Source organism: Lithobates pipiens, unplaced genomic scaffold, assembly GCF_037356315.1.
Source record: "Lithobates pipiens isolate NorthernLeopardFrog02 unplaced genomic scaffold, aLitPip1_a1.2 Scaffold_11, whole genome shotgun sequence".
NCBI classification, from domain to species: Eukaryota; Metazoa; Chordata; class Amphibia; order Anura; family Ranidae; genus Lithobates; species Lithobates pipiens.
Genome location: NW_027507696.1, coordinates 12069598 through 12086782, shown reverse-complemented (window position 1 = coordinate 12086782; position 17185 = coordinate 12069598).

The window sequence follows — 17185 nt, the reverse complement described above, 5'->3', positions numbered from 1 at the left end:
CACAACACTATGTGCAGGACCCTATAGCAGCTTACCCCACCTCTGACAAACCGGTGTCAGACCCTGTCCTCAAAGACATGTTGCTGTCCTTAAAGGCATCCCTCCACAGTGACCTGACAGCAGGCATAAGGAGATGCCAGAAAGAACTGCAAGCTCTGGGGGACAGGGTAGACCACATGGATGAGATGGGGGACTACTCCATATCATACAACACACTAGTGGATGCCCATACATCACACAATGAGGAAATTTTGTGGTTGAAAAACAAGGTGGCAGACTTAGAAGACCAGAAGGCAAAACATAAAAATTAGAGGAATACCTGAAAATATTCCAGCCACCCAGTTACTACAATACGCCCAAACACTCTCAGCCTTAGTCCCTGGCATGTCAACACAAGACATGATGATGGAAAGAATTCATAGGGTTCCTAAACTATCATTCCTCCCGGAAAACAACCCCAGAGGTGTTCTCCTGCGTATGCATTACTACCATGCTAAGGAACAAATTCTCTTAGCCTCCCACAGAAATGGCAGCAAACCCCCGCAATACGCAGAAGTAATTCTGCTACCAGACTTATCCAGGCACACTCTGCAGCAGCGCCGCAACTTGGCAACCATTACCAAGGCTCTAAGAAACCATAACATACCACACAAATGGAAATACCCTGCAAAATTGTCAGTCTTACACAACGGTGCCACAGTCCTCCTAACCACCTTGGATGAGGGAATAGCAATCTTACGCTAATGGGGTATCTTAGAACCGCAAAACGCGTCAGTTATAGCACCAATGCTAACCCCAAACACATCCAGGAATAGTGGCAAGTGGTTTCACGCAAAAAGAGCACAAAAAAATAAGCTGGTGAACTCCACGAATGACGCACGACTAAACTATCATCTCCTCTCTCTTTGGCCACAAGGAACAACATTTAATTCCTTGTCTTACCCCCCCGAATACATTCCAGCAGCTATGTCTGCTCATGGGTCGCTTGTTAGATCCCATTCTTAATAAACTCTGCTTAGATATAAGTTTGGTTTTATGTGGTTATAACTTTTTTTTGAGAACTCTGTTTGAATGAAACATCGGAAGAAGAAGACCAACATACACCTGCAGAAAAGATGCTATAATTAGCAATACAGCACGCAAGCAAAACCGCCACTCCAAAGGAGTTCAAAGATTCGCAGTGAGTACACTACCACACAACAACACTGACAAGCTTTAATGAATATCAAGTATATATATAGCCTTTACAGTTGTTACCAAAATGGGAAATCATTCAGAGGGAACAACTGATGAAAATCTATCCCTGGAGAGATTTCAATCAACATCCTGATAGAAAATCTTCACAGTGGGGCAGAGCAAGCAAGGAAAAAAAGAAACCTGACATATTTAACCATTTCCTACATGAAATAACAGTAAAGGGATTTGGGTATAGGTTTGCTTTAATTGCATATATTGCACTTTTTTCACCAACGTTCTCAATCTAGTTAAAATAACAGTTAAAGAGGAAGTAAACCCTGATGGGTTTACTTCCTCTTTGATTTCCTGCAAAGGTAAAGCATAATGGACTGCATCGCATAGTAGTCCATTATGTGTCACTTACCTGACACAAGAGCCAGCGAAGTCACCGCTGTCCCCTGTAATCCAGAGCCTCCATCTTCTTGGTGAATCTCACTGCTCCGGCGCTGTCATTCGTCAGAGCCACGATGATGTCACTCCCACGCATGTGCACGGGAGCCGCTACCCGCGGCATATCGCCGCTAACTGCGGCGCGCTCAGATGCCTGTCTTTCGGTAAATATCTCCTAAACCGTGTAGGTTTAGGAGATATTTCTTGGACCTACAGGTAAGCCTTAATCTAGGCTTACCTGTAGGTCAAAGTTGGTTGTAAGGGTTTACAACCACTTTAAGTCTGGGTTAAAACTGGGTGGTAAGCACAAGGCACATAGCACAGACACAATAGACAATTATTATAGGAATGGATAACCCAGACTGCATTCTATAACTGCTTGCTGCCCGCCCACCGTCAAATGACGATGGGGTGGCGCAGCTCTTGTTCTGGGACGACGTCATATGACGGTGTTCCAGAACGACCGCCCTTGCCCGTTGGTGCGCACAGCGCGGGGTTTGTGTCATGTTGTTAGGACACGGCACAACCCCAATCTCTGTAAAGAGCCACGTCCGTGGCTCTTTAACCATGTGATCGGCTGAGTCCAATAACAGCCGGTCATGTGTAAACAAGGAGATGCTGGTAATCGGCTCGCCTCACCTCACACTGACAGAATGTGAGGGGAGGAAAGCCAATCAGCGGCATCTCCTCACAGAGGGACATATAGGGATGTAATCAGGGCACTGATCTTCAGTGCCCTGATTACAATAAATAAATACAGTGTCACAAAACAGTGACCACCATTGCTCACTAATGCCAGCATACAATGCCCACCTGTGGCAGCAATCAGTTCCCACCACTACCCACAAGTGCCACCAATCAGTGCCCATTAGCGATGTCAGTCAGTGCTGGAAATCAGTGCTGCCTAATAGTTCTGCCCATCAGTGTCGCCCATCAGTGCCACCAATCAGTGCCCATCTGTACCGCCTATCGGTGCCCATCAGTGCCACCCAACAATGCCTATGAGTGCCGCCTATCAGTGCTCATCAGTGCCACATATCAGAGCCACCTATCAGTGCCTATAAGTGCAGCATATTAGTGCCTTCTCATCAGTGCCCATAAGTGCTGCATCATCAGTGCACATAAGTACCACCTCATCAATGCCCACCAGTTCAGCCTATCAGTGGCCATCAGTGCCGCCTCATCAGCGCACATCAGTGAAGGTTGAAAAATTACTTATTATTTTCAAAATTTTTGGTCTTTTTTTGTAAAAAATAAAAATCCCAGCAGCAATTAAATACCCCCAAAAGAAAGCTCTATTTGTGTGAAGAAAATGATAAAAAAATTGTTTGGGTACTGTGTAGCACGGCGGTGCAATTGTCATTCAAAGTGTGAAAGCGCTGAAAGCTGAAAAATGGCTTGGGCAGGAAGGGGGTGTAAGTGCCTAGTTGGCAAATGGTTACAAACATGGTCTGGCAGCAGCTATATTGTAAGTGTGTGATGAAAAAATTATGCAGAGCTGACAATCCTGTGTAGGTAGAATATAATGCTTTCATTATGTTACCACAGACAGAGACTACTTATAGAAGTGGAAGTAGTAGACCCTTTACACAATGTTACATCTGTAGTTATTACATTAGTTGGTTGTTTATTAATTATAACTTTCTTGATCATACATCACGGGACACAGGAGCTTCATTACATAGTGGGTTATATAGGCACCTCTGGTGATTGGACACTGGTTGACCCAATTAAAGAGAATTCCTCCCCTATATAACCCCTCCCATTAGGGAGGCACCTCAGTTTTTTCGCCAGTGTCTGGTCGATGGTCACGTAAAACTTAGCTCTATGCGGGTCCCGGCGAGGGCCGAAGGGCTACAACAAACCGGATCCATACCTCGGGCCGATAATTGACTCCCAAGATGGTATGGTACCCGGGCCTCGTCTGCCGAAGACACGAGGTTTTGCCTGTAAGTCCTCTCCATTGGAAGACTGGACTCTGGGACAACCAGACTTGGGGTACTGTTTACTCAGGGCGCCCGTAAGTTTCTGGCAGAGTTTTTTACAAGGCCCAGGTAGGAGGATCTTTTCGTAAGAACCCCAGATACGCCTGAAGGTTGGCTAACAATACCCGCCGTGATGGGTGAAGGCTGGAATTGGTCTGAAATCAGCAATTCCTGCGGCGGGGAACAGGTATGGGAAGTCATCCTATATATTTATTATATGAATGGATTTCTTCATTGTGAGTAGTTGTATGTCTTACCTGGTTTCCACCACTTGAGGGAGTAAGAGCAAGCCTGATGCATACTTACATGCCTTTCAAACAAACACGCTCAGTGAAATGCCTGGTTTTCCCAGCTATTCACGTCTCCTTGCAGTCCCTGCCACAATAAAAGTAAAAAAGGGGTCCCACGCAGATCAGGGGGTCCCAGGTCACTCCTTTTGGGTTCCCCTCCCCCCCCCCCCCGGATCCCGCGGTCCTCGTGCACGCGCGCGGGCGCGTGCACGCGCGCCGGGCGCGCTCCCGGCCTAATAGGGAAAGGGGGGGGGGTGTGGTTGCCAGCTGTGCACAATCAAGTGCTCCAGACTGCAATGCAGGCGCCAAAACGGCCGTTTTTAAAAGCCCAGAGCGTCAGGGGACTGTAAGGTGAGACACAGGAGCTGTGGGCTGTAAGCATCCGTGGGATTGGATCCAGGCAAACCTTAAGACACCTACTCGGCATCATATTGTGCAGTTAAGCTTATATTGATTTATTGTGAGACTTTAAGCACAACAAAGTGATTGCATTTTACACTAGTAACTCTGCTTTGTAGCTCAGTACTATGTCTCCTCGTAAGAGGGTTTCAGGGGCAGGTAACAAAAGCACTGGCAGATCACCGCCTAGGTCCAGGGGTTCCAAGAGTGCATGCAGATTACCATCCCCCTCTGCAAGAGTGGAGCCTGCATCTCAAGACGAGTCAGTGCCCCTTTCAGGCTTTGCAGCCTCTCCTAATGTCGCAGCCCCGGTCTATGTCACTGAGGACTCCCTTAGGGCTTCATTGGAGAGTTTTGAAGGGAGGATAATGAATTTTATTTCTGCTTCCCTAAAAGATAGCAGAAAAAGGGGTAGATCCCCTCCCTCTGCTGAAATCCCTCTCTCAGACAGCTGCTCTGAAAATGAGGAGAGATCCCTATCTTTGGAAAGGGATCATGAGCAGTCGGATCAGTCAGAGGATGAGGAGTTAGTCCCCTCCTCCCAGGCACTCAGAAAGCAGGTGCAGTATTACACTGAATTGGTGCGTACCACGTTCAGAATGCCAGCTGCTGAAGTCGCTACATCCTCTGTCTCTTCCCTGGGAGTCAGGAAAGCCCCACAGACTGCTTGTTCCTTCCCAATTCATCCTTTAATGGCTGACTTGATGTATAAGGACTGGGGACATCCCGATAAACTGTTTACTCCTCCCAAGAGGTTTTCTATGTATTATCCCGTGGAGGAAAGTTTCACCAAGAAATGGGGGGCCCCATCTGTTGATGCGGCTATCTCTTGTGTGAATAAAAAGCTAACTTGTCCTTTGGATAATGCGCAGGTATTTAAGGATCCAGCTGACAAAAGGCTGGAAACCTTGTTAAAGGCCTCCTTTTCCATGGCCGGCGCTGTGGTGCAACCTACAGTCGCAGCCGTGGGGTTGTGTCAGTTCCTTAAGGAACAGGTTAAACAGATGTTTGAACTCCTTCCTAATGAGGAAGTAGAGAAATATGCAGAGATGCCTCACATCTTATGTTTCATAATTGATGCGATTTTGGATTCTGTCCAACAAGCATCACGTTTGTCCCTCATGTTGGTACACATGCGTAGGGCTCTATGGCTAAAGAATTGGGCTGCTGAGATGTCATGCAAAAAGCATTTGGCTGGGTTCCCATTTAAAGGGGAACGGTTGTTTGGAGAGGAATTAGATAAATTCGTCCAAAATATTTCGGGAGGTAAATCTACACTCCTTCCAGTCAAGAAGAGTAAACGTCCTTCATTCAGGCGTACTCTCTCTCCCGAAGCATCAAGCTCTAAACAGTGGCGACGGCCTTCCCAGCCCTCCTCGGCTGGAAAGCCTCAGGGCCGAGCCCAGGGACAGAAGAAGACTTGGGGGCGGAAGCCTACCAAGCAGACCTCCAAGACATCCTTGTGAAGGGGCGCCCCCGCTCGGCCGAGTGGGGGGAAGGCTCCTGCAGTTTGCAGGCGCCTGGCGGGAAGAGATTCAGGACAAAGGGGTGATCTCTTCAGTATCTCTGGGCTACAGGCTAGAGTTTCAGGAGATTCCACCTTCCCGTTTTCTAAGGTCAAGGATCCCCAGGGATCCGATAAAGCAGAGACCGCTATTTCTGGCATAAGATCAATTACTATCCCAGGGTGTGATAGTAGAAGTGAGCCCGAAAGATCAGGGTTCAGGTTTCTATTCGAATCTCTTCACCGTTCCAAAACCAAACGGAAGTGTCAGACCTATCTTGGATCTGAGAGACTTAAACCGGTTTCTACACATCCAGACCTTCCGGATGCAGTCAATACGCACTGTGGTCTCCTCCCTGCAAGGAGGAGAATTCATGGCATCAATAGATATCAAAGACGCATATCTCCATGTGCCAATATTTCCCGCACACCAGAAGTTTCTGAGGTTCGCGGTAGAGCAGCGCCATTTTCAATTTGTGGCCCTGCCGTTCGGCCTAGCCACGGCCCCTCGAGTCTTCACGAAGATTCTAGACCCTCTCTTAGCAATCTTAAGAGTTCAGGGCATAGCCGTCATGGCTTACCTAGACGACTTGCTTCTCGTAGAGAGAACTGCAACATGCCTAAGTCGCAGCGTCACCAAAACGCTAGAACATCTGGGCCGCCTAGGTTGGATTATAAACCTAGAAAAGTCGTCTTTACAACCGACCACCAGGTTGGATTACCTGGGTCTGATTATCGACACCGCTCAAGGCAGGGTGTTCCTTCCAAAGCCAAAGGCCTTGGCCATTGGAGATCTAGTGCGCCTGATTCTGGGCAGAAGATCTTCCTCCATTCGGTTGTACATGAGACTGTTGGGAAAGATGGTCGCCTCTTTCGAGGCCGTTCCATTCGCCCAGTTCCACTCAAGGCCCCTGCAAAGATGCATCCTTGCGATTTGGAACAGGAAGCCCCAATCCCTGGATCTTCCTATGCGTTTATCCCCTCGGGCACGCAAAAGTCTTGTCTGGTGGTTACAGACCAAAAATTTGCTGAAGGGCAAAACCTTTCTTCCCCTCTCATGGAAGATTGTCACCACGGATGCCAGCCTGACAGGCTGGGGAGCCGTGTTGCAGGAAACATGCTCGCAGGGAAAATGGTCTGCGACCGAAAGTCTGCTGCCCATAAATGTCTTGGAGATTCGGGCAGTTTACATGGCACTCAGAGAGTGGTCTCACAGACTGCGAGGTTTCCCAGTTCGGATTCAGTCCGACAATGCCACCGCAGTGGCTTACATCAATCACCAGGGCGGTACCAGAAGTCTGGTGGCCCAAAAGGAGGTGAATCGCATACTTGTCTGGGCAGAAGAGCATGTTCCGTGCCTCTCTGCAGTCTTCATCCCAGGAGTGGAGAATTGGCAGGCGGATTATCTCAGCCGCCAGCAGTTGTGCCCAGGAGAATGGGCTCTGCACCCCGATGTGTTTCAAGACATATGTTACAAGTGGGGCACTCCAGACGTGGATTTGTTTGCATCCAGATTCAACAGGAAACTGGACAACTTTGTGTCAAGGACAAGAGATGCACTTGCTCAGGGGTCAGATGCTCTGACAGTTCCCTGGGATCAGTACAATCTGATCTATGCCTTCCCCCCGAACCCGCTGCTATCGAGGTTCTTGGGAAGGGTCAAGAGGGAGACGAAGCCGGTCCTTCTAGTGGCCTCGGCTTGGCCCAGGCGACCATGGTTCGCAGAAATCATGAAGTTGGCAGTGGGCAGGCCATGGACCCTCCCTCTCCGGCCAGATCTGCTCTCACAGGGTCCAATTTACCATCCTGCTTTACGCAGTCTGAATTTGACGGTCTGGCTGCTGAGACCCACATTTGAGAGGCCGTGGTCTTTCGGGGCCAGTCCTCTCCACTCTGGTCAATGCCAGAAAACCGGCCTCCAGGCGTATCTATTACAAGATCTGGAGGACATATGTTTCCTGGTGTGAACCCAGGAGATGGCATCCTAGAAGGTATGTCATTAGCAGAATCTTGGCCTTTCTCCAATCAGGCCTTGAAATGAATTTGGCCATAAGCACCATCAAGGTGCAGATTTCGGCCCTATCTGTCTTTTTTCAAAGATCGCTTGCATCACATTCCCTAGTACGGGCTTTTATCCAGGGGGCTATGCGGATGAGACCGCCAGTCAAACCTCCGGTATGCCCTTGGGATCTGAATTTGGTTCTCTCGGCCTTAGAAGCCCAACCATTTGAACCTCTGCATCTGGCTTCTTTAACTCTCCTGACAAAGAAGCTGGTGTTCCTAGTAGCCATATCCACGGCTAGAAGGGTATCAGAATTGGCAGCTCTTTCCTGTAAAGAGCCCTATTTAATTATCCATAAGGACCGAGTGGTCATGCGTCCCAACAGGTCCTTTCTACCTAAGGTAGTTTCAGGTTTCCACCTGAATCAGGATGTAATCCTACCATCCTTTTTTCCAAACCCTCAGTCCACAGAGGAAGAATCCTTACACACTTTAGATGTGGTTAGAGCAATCAGTCTTTATCTTCAAGCAACTGCTCAGATAAGGAAAACTGACTGTTTATTTATTCTGCCAGAGGGCCCTAGAAGGGGTCAGGCAGCGTCAAAGTCCACTCTCTCAAGGTGGATCAGACAGGTTATTTCTCAGGCCTATGACTTAAAGGGGAAGATTCCTCCTTTTCAGGTGAAAGCGCACTCTACTAGGGCTGTAAGTGCTTCTTGGGCAGTGCATCACCAGGCCTCCCTGGCTCAGATCTGTAAGGCTGCGACTTGGTCATCAGTCCACACATTCACCAGATTCTATCAGGTGGATGTCAGAGGGCAGGAGGATATCGCCTTTGGGCGCAGTGTACTGCAGGCTGCAGTTTAGGTCCTCAGGTCCCTGGCGGTCTTGAATTATGATCTGTGTCTCCCTCCCCTCAACCTGAGCATTGCTATGGGACATCCCACTATGTAATGAAGCTCCTGTGTCCCGTGATGTATGATCAAGAAAATAGGATTTTTATATACAGCTTACCTGTAAAATCCTTTTCTTGAGAGTACATCACGGGACACAGGGCTCCCGCCCCTCTTGGGTTTTACGTGGTTTCTTATTGCTTTGCTACAAAACTGAGGTGCCTCCCTAATGGGAGGGGTTATATAGGGGAGGAATTCTCTTTAATTGGGTCAACCAGTGTCCAATCACCAGAGGTGCCTATATAACCCACTATGTAATGAAGCTCCTGTGTCCCGTGATGTACTCTCAAGAAAAGGATTTTACAGGTAAGCGGTATATAAAAATCCTATTATTGTGTCCAGATATTAAATGTATGTGCTGCCACCTACTGATAACATGAAGAAGTGATATTCTACTTATTGTCATAGTAAAGATATATTTTCTATCGGTGTGTCTCTTGCACAGTAATACACGGCAGTGTCTTCTATTTTCATGGTGTCCATTTTCAGAGTCAGTTTGTTATTGTTGTTATCTCTGGTGGTTGTGAATCTCCCTTTAACATCATCATGATAGCCTGTGCTCCCACCGCTGGTAATATAAGACAACCATTGTAACTTTCCATCAGAGAACTGTCTGATCCAGTGCATAGTATTGCTACCAAAGGTGAATCCTCCTGAACCCTGACAGGTGAGTGTATGGGAGTTCCCCGGCTTTATCACGGCTGGATCAGACTGGACAAGTTGGTTAGAAGACAGGACACCTGGAAAATATACAGTGGCAATAGGAAATAGCATTAGAACTAATACATCCACTCAGATCTATTAGGAGGATTATTTCATCTGAGGGATCCTGTCCTATGAAGTCTCACCTGACAGCCATGATAATGATAGAAAAAGGCTTATTAGGGTCCTCATTATTCCTCTGTATAATCTGTATCTATACACTTCACAAATACCCTGTAAATGTCTTCTCTATCTTTATAGTGTATGAGAGATTCCATGATAGGAAGTGATGTCATGTCATTTGCATAGTATACAGAATATCTATATGTGTCACAACATACAGTCAGGTACAAATAATAATTCATAATTGTTTGACTTTGATTTAAAGGGGTTCTGCACTCAAAATACAACATTTGCCCATTCTGTTGCCTATAGTTAATATATCTCATAATGCCACCTGTTTTTTTTTTTTGATTCACCTACCTTTTGTAATCTTCAGTACTTTATTTCAAACCCCTGCGGCGATGGGCGGTCTCTTGCGGCGATGGGCGGTCTCTTGCGGGGATCAGCGTAATTTCCTGTTGGAGATCACAGGAGACAGTGCGGCTAATGCACCCGACATCTCGCGAGATTTCGGGTGCTACAGCCGACATCTCGCGAGATTTCGGGTGCTACAGCCAACATCTCGCGTGATTTTGGTAATTACAGCCGAGATCTCGCGAGATCTCGGCTGTAATTACCAAAATCACGCGAGATGTTGGCTGTAGCACCCGAAATCTCGCGAGATGTCGGCTGTAGCACCCGAAATCTCGCGAGATGTCGGGTGCATTAGCCGCACTGTCTCCTGTGATCTCCAACAGGAAATTACGCTGATCCCCGCAAGAGACCGCCCATCGCCGCAGGGGTTTGAAATAAAGTACTGAAGATTACAAAAGGTAGGTGAATCAAAAAAAAAAACAGGTGGCATTATGAGATATATTAACTATAGGCAACAGAATGGGCAAATGTTGTATTTTGAGTGCAGAACCCCTTTAATGTTTCAGTTCAAAGACCAACAAAGACTTTCCAGTAATAAAACCATATTAAATTTAAAACTCTCTAGTCAACATTTAGGAATAGTGCTACTGAATGAGCTTAACCAGCCCAGCCAATAGCAGTTTGGCAGCCAGGCGATGGTTTACATTAGATCTCTAATTTTGATATTTCTGGTCAATATTCACCTTTATACTGCACTAAGAAGTATAATGCAGACAACATTATCCTATTCGAATTTGGACTTTGAATGCTATCCATGAAAATGTGCCATTGATAATTGTACCTACGCCTTTGTCTGTATTAAAACTTCAATAAAAAAAAAAAAAAATATTAAAAAGAAGTTCTTTTCTATCATAGCAAACCAGTGCACCCTACCACCACTAGTGATATATATGCTAAATCACTAACTATTGTAGTGGATGACATTTTGGACAAAATGTCATATGCATGTAAATTTAGATTTTGTCTCAGAACAATAAAGGTTCTGAGGGTTGATTGTGTAGGTGGGCCTTAACACCAGTCTGACCAGGCTGTGTTTGGAAGTTCTGGATGGTGAGGTGCACATGACAGGCCAGAACCACGTCTGGTTGGATGTTTGGGTATCAGCCTTCTTGGAGCCAATCAGTGGGAGGGCCCGCTGAGGAGTCTGGGAAGGGGGTACTTAAGGGTGTGGGTCACATGGTTCAGGGAGAGGTGTTTGTGAGACCCTTGTGGTCTGTTCTGGTTCCAGGACAGCCCCGTGAGGGGTCCCAGTCACAGGGTGTTCGACATCCTGCAGCATGTTCCTGTTGGTGGCCCCTGATGGACCTGCCTGGTCTGAGGTTGGGATCCATCTGTTCCCGAGTCTTGGAACCTGCATAGTAACTGAGGGAGGATTCAAAGTGTCCGGGTGTGCTTTTGGCTTGGAGGGACAGCACAGATCGTGGAAGTGACTGGGGGAGGACTCTTCGGAGGAGGGCCGGCAAGTGGCATCCTGAGAAGTGCCTGGTTACTGAGTTGGGAAGGACATTGGAGAATTCACACTTTTCCAGTACCATTGAGGTGACGGGAGACGTTCCAGGTACTGCGGAAAAAGGTTCCGATTCACTCTTAGTTGATTGATCAAGTTTGAGTCAACGTGCTGACTGCCATGATCTCTGTTCAGCCTTGAAGTACCCAGCTGCGAGTGGCTACTCTCTGGGTGGAAATAGAGACTTTGCTAGACCTGCAGTTTAAGATGCCTGAGTTCTTCACCCATGCCCTCTGTTCCCTAAGACCCCTTTCACACCGAGGGCATTTTGCAGGTGATATATCGTTAGAAATAGCGCCTGCAATCCGCCCTCAAACTGCTGCTCCTTTGTCTCCAGTGTGAAAGCCCCGAGGGCTTTCACACCGGAGCGTTGCGCTGGCAGAACGTCAGGAAAAGTCCTGCCAGCAGCTTCTTTGGATCGGTGAAGGAGCGGTGTGTTTACCGCCCCTCCACCTGTTCTCCTCATTGAAATCAATGGGGCAGCGCTGTATTATTGCCGGTAAAACGGCACCATTGCAATGTAATGCGGGCGGTTTTAACCCTTTCTCGGCCGATAGTGGGGGTAAAAGCACCCCACTAGCGGCCGAAATGCGACGCTAAAACGCCGCTATAGACTCTGGCGGTGTGAAAGGGGTCTAAGAGACTGTTTTATTTGAAGGTTCTTGATGCAATATAAAACCTTTTAAAGAGGACTTCATCTGTGTCAGTGTTCAAGTCGTTGGGTATCAACCCTGGGAACCCCTAGCCGTGGAGGAGCAGGCCACAAGAAGGTAACAGTGAAAACTTTTTTTCCGTTAAATGTCATTTTGTGCAGGGACTGTTCTAAACACGGGAAACACGTGGCACTTCACAGGCATACTACAGACACCCCCCGGCACGATATTTAAAGGAATATTTAACTTTTTTTTTCACTTTAATCGTCATTAAAATCAGTGCTCCCGAAAAAATGGCCGTTTTTAAAAACATTTTAGGCATTAACCCATGTCCCCTGGGTAGGAGCCAGGTCCCCAAACCCTTTTTAGGACAATATCTTGCATATTAGCCATTAAAATTAGCACTTTTATTTCGAACGTTCGAGTCGAGACTTCAATGGGGTTCTAAAGTTCCCACGAATTTTAGGTCCATTTGAAAATTCTGGTGCGAACTGAACCGGGGTGTTCGGCTTATCTCTATTATCGATTCCGTGGAAATGAAATGCTGTTTGCCTTTGGATAAGCTTGCTGATCTGAAGGGGACAGTTTGAGCAGTTATGCAGAGCAAGAATATTCAGCTTAAGGAGTTACAATCTCTTTTGGGCAAGTTGAATTTTGCTTGTTCTTCAGACTGGACACCTAAAAATACAGATAACATTGCACATAGCTGTTATTTGTGCGCTGTATGGTCTATTTTATATTCTGTGTTGGCTGCTCTATACGGTCACATGTGTTTGATGCCTGGTGCAGTGTGATTAGATTTCAACATTTTGATGGCTAATCACTAAAGAATTTCCCATCACTACATATTGAGTTTACCCTTCAGAAGATTGTCACTTAATTAGGTTTAATCTTCAGAGGATTTTTTTTAGTTATTTAATTTTGCTTTTGTGATTTGCTCTACCACTGATCATTTATTATTACTATCGACAGAGCTGCACATACATGCATACAAAATGCCTGTAAAAACCTGTGTGAATGAACCCTAACACAGACAAGGCCTCATTTATACTTCCATGGTTGTGGTGTGGTTGTGTGGGTTTTTAGGGCTTAAAACAGGTGGTGAGAGGACAACATAATGCCTCCTCACCACCTGTCAAATGCCCTATGCAAAATGAATCAACGCAGATTGCTCTTCAGAGTGCACTGTACGTGTTGTTAGGTGTGACCTCAACAAGTCACCTATTTGTCAGGTTATGTTACCGTTTCCCAATTGTTAGTTAGAGTTCTTATCTAAGCAAAGAGACACGGAGGTATTCAGTATTTCTGCTCAGAAGTCCGTCGTAACTCTGACTCTGACTGACTCTGAGCTCTTTATTACTTCTCTTTTATAGACAGAAAAGGGCAAACATCAGCAAATGTAAAAAAACAACATTTTGCAAAGAAAAGACAATTCTCCGGGTGTTATCAGCTGATAAGACAATCTTCTGGGCGTAGACTGCTTTTTAGGGCTGATGCGGCCTCTTCTTGATGAGTACGTGACTAAAGATGACGAGTCCTTATTTTACTGAGAAGTATAGAGAAATACAAGTATTTAGTAAGACATATTGTCAACCATTTTGTTTAGACACCCCTTAATCCTTACATTTCCCCCTTTGACATCACCCCTCCCTCTTGCCCTGGGTCCACCTGAACAAGTTCTAGTCGGCCTATATCCAGAGTACTCTCCCTGACCGCGAGTTGTCAGAGGGGTATACACCCATCCCCCTGGACAGTACCAACATCTAAAATTCAGGAAGAGTGGCTTTTCTGACAAATGGGTGATGTCAAGAAACTAAATCTACCTATCTTCACAAAAGTTCCATCTTTTCCGCATCATTTACCTTGGCTTTCTTGCAAAAGCACATAAACAACTTAAAGCATGCATAAAAGAAAAATACGAATAAGAGCACCACTATAATCGTCATTGCTGCCTTCTTAACCCAAGAGAATAACCCTGAGAAACTAAAAGTTCCACCAAACGGATCCCAGTCGCGACCAATATTTCGGGCCTTCTCTTGTAAATTCTTTACTTCCGTACGGTGTTGTGCAATGATGTCATAATAGTCAGGTACCTCAATGCTGGTGTTATGTATCCAAGTACAGCACTCATAGTCCTCAGTAGTTTCACAGAGTCCTGTCAGTGCTGCACTCATACTTTCAATTGCTAATTCATGTAATTCTAATTGTTGTCTGATGGCTCTGGTCTCCAGATTTAACTTAGTAATGTCATCAGAGTTTTTCTCCAAAACATCATTAATAATTCCTGTATAGTTATTTAGTCTTTTCATTAAGTCTATACCCCATCCTGTCCAGGACGGGAACCAAGCCCATGCCATGTCCTTCTTCAGGAATATTTCTCTTTTACTACGATACCTGAGGGGATATCTAGGGTGCATGCTAGCTTCTAATAGGTGATCACCTCGTTCATCACCTACTACTCCCATTACTGGTACTAAACTTGCGAGGTAGCACCATCCCTGAGCCCTTCTAGGTATCCAGGTATAACATTTATCCTCACAACAGATGTATATATTGTTTCCTAGAGCTACTGATCTTGAACTGATATCATTTCTATAACGAGAGGTGTATCCATAGAGGGATAAGTTGGATACTAACCACCTAACATTATTATCCACAATGTTAGTGAGGAAGTCAGATAATGTCTGGTGTGTGCTGGAATTACTGGGATAGAAGCTTCCATTTAATACGACAATGGACAAATTAAACTTGCTGTCTTGGCATTCTCCATTTCCTCCCGTTGTGTTCCCTAAGTTGAAACACCAGGCAGGGGGAAAGGCGAGACCATTTGACTTAAACATTACTGTCTCGCTGGTATTTGTTCTAATTATGTTAATGCTACTGTTAGCAAGATCAGTATAGTTTATAGGAACTGCCATCAGTGGTATACTTGCTGTGCTGGGGTGTAATTTGCTACAAATCCAACATTTCTCATATCCTGACTTCTGGGCATAAGCATATTTAAACTTCAGTAATAACATTTTTTTAGAAAATCCTTCATCCTTGTGTATTTTATTCTGTGAGGTAACCAAACTATTAGCCAGAATTACTGAAACAAAAAGAATAAAAAGATACATGTTGTCATTTGCCAACTGGCTCCTTTTTACAATGAGAAGCGTGGATCCAGGTAGGTTTCCCTTCCAATTTCACTGAGGTTGCTGTAATCAATAGCACCTGGAAAGGACCTTCAAACCTTGGTTCCAGTGTCTTTCTGGTATGTTTCTTTACATACACATAGTCTCCTGGTTGTAGATCGTGAGTACCTGTGACAGAATTAGGGTCTGGAAGAGAAGAATACACACTCTTGTGGATTTTAGTCAGACGCTGTTGCAACTGTATTACATACGTAGTTAAACTATCACATTGTAATTGCATACTTTGAGGAAAATATAAACCTAATCTAGGTGCACTTCCAAACAGTATTTCATATGGGGATAACCCGGTTTTTCCTGTTGGGGTGTACCTAATAGAGAACAAAGCTAAGGGTAGGCACTCAGGCCATGGTTTGTTCAACTCCTGCATGGCCTTTTGTATTTTCAGCTTGATTGTACCATTTACTCTTTCTACTGATCCTGAACTCTGTGGGTGGTAAGGAGTATGAAAACTTTGTTGAACCCCTAACATTGCCATCACATTTTGCATTATTTCTCCCGTGAAATGTGTCCCCCTATCTGATTCTATTGTTTCTGGGAGACCAAACCTAGGTATCAGCTCAGTAATCAGTTTCTTGGCGGTGGCTTTTGCCGTAGCTGATTTCACAGGATAACTTTCGGGCCAGCCTAAAAATAGGCAGATGCACACGAGAACAAATTCAAAGGGGCCGCTCTTAGGCATTTGTATGTAGTCAATCTGCAGTCTCTGAAAGGGATATTGGGCCCGGACCTGATGTTTACGTGGGGTTTTCACTCTCTGTCCTGGGTTATTAATCAGACAGATTTGGCATGCAGCACAGTAGTTCCTTGCAGTACTACTGAATCCAGGGGCTAGCCATCCTTGGCTTACAATCCTATACATAGAATTGGAGCTGACATGAGTGGGTAAGTGGACAGCCGCTGCCATTGCGGGGTATAGAGAAGCGGATAGACATATTTTGTCTCCTTCTCTCCATACATTGTCAAGGCCTGGTGCAGCTCCCTCCTTAACCCAACGGTCCTTCTCAATAGCCCCTGCTTGTTCCTGTAGTTCGATTAGCTGCTGCCATGTGGTTTCGGGCATACTCACCTGTACCGTGGCTAAGGTCTCAGGGCTTACTTCCCCTAGAGCTGCCTTCTTTGCAGTTAAATCTGCAAATGCGTTTCCTTTTGCCTCAATTGTTTTTGCGCTCGTGTGTGCCGCTATCTTCATGATGGCTACTCTTTTAACCTTTTGAAGATTGTTCAGGACTCTTTTGATTCCTTCACCATGTTTAACAGGTGTGCCTGCTGCTGTAAGGTAACCTCTAGCTTTCCATATGTGGCCATAATCATGTGCTACACCGTAGGCGTATGCGGAATCAGTGTAAATGTTCCCTTCTTGTCCCTCCAAGTGTTCTAGGGCTTTCTCTAGAGCGGTTAGTTCCGCTTCTTGTGCCGACATGTGTGCTGGTAATGACTTTGCCTCAATTACCTGTGTGTCCGTTACCACAGCATAACCTGTGTGATATTTACCTTTGTCATCGGCAAATCTACTACCATCTATGTACAGTGTGTGTTCTGCATTTGCAATGGGTATGTCTGTGACATGTGGGAACCCCGTGGTTTCTTGTTCCATAAGTTGAAAACAATCGTGTTCATCAGATGTTATGTCCTGAAACGAAAGTGTGTCAGAATCCTGAGTATCTTGTGCTGTGTCTACACCATTATCATCATTACTCCCCCCTGTCAAATCTGTCTGTAATGGTAAAAGCTGTGCTAAGTTAAAAGAAGTGCATCGCTGAAAGGTAACATTGGGGGGTAGGAGCAAAGTGCATTGTAGACGCAGCTGCCTTGCCATTGATATGTGTTTTGGCTG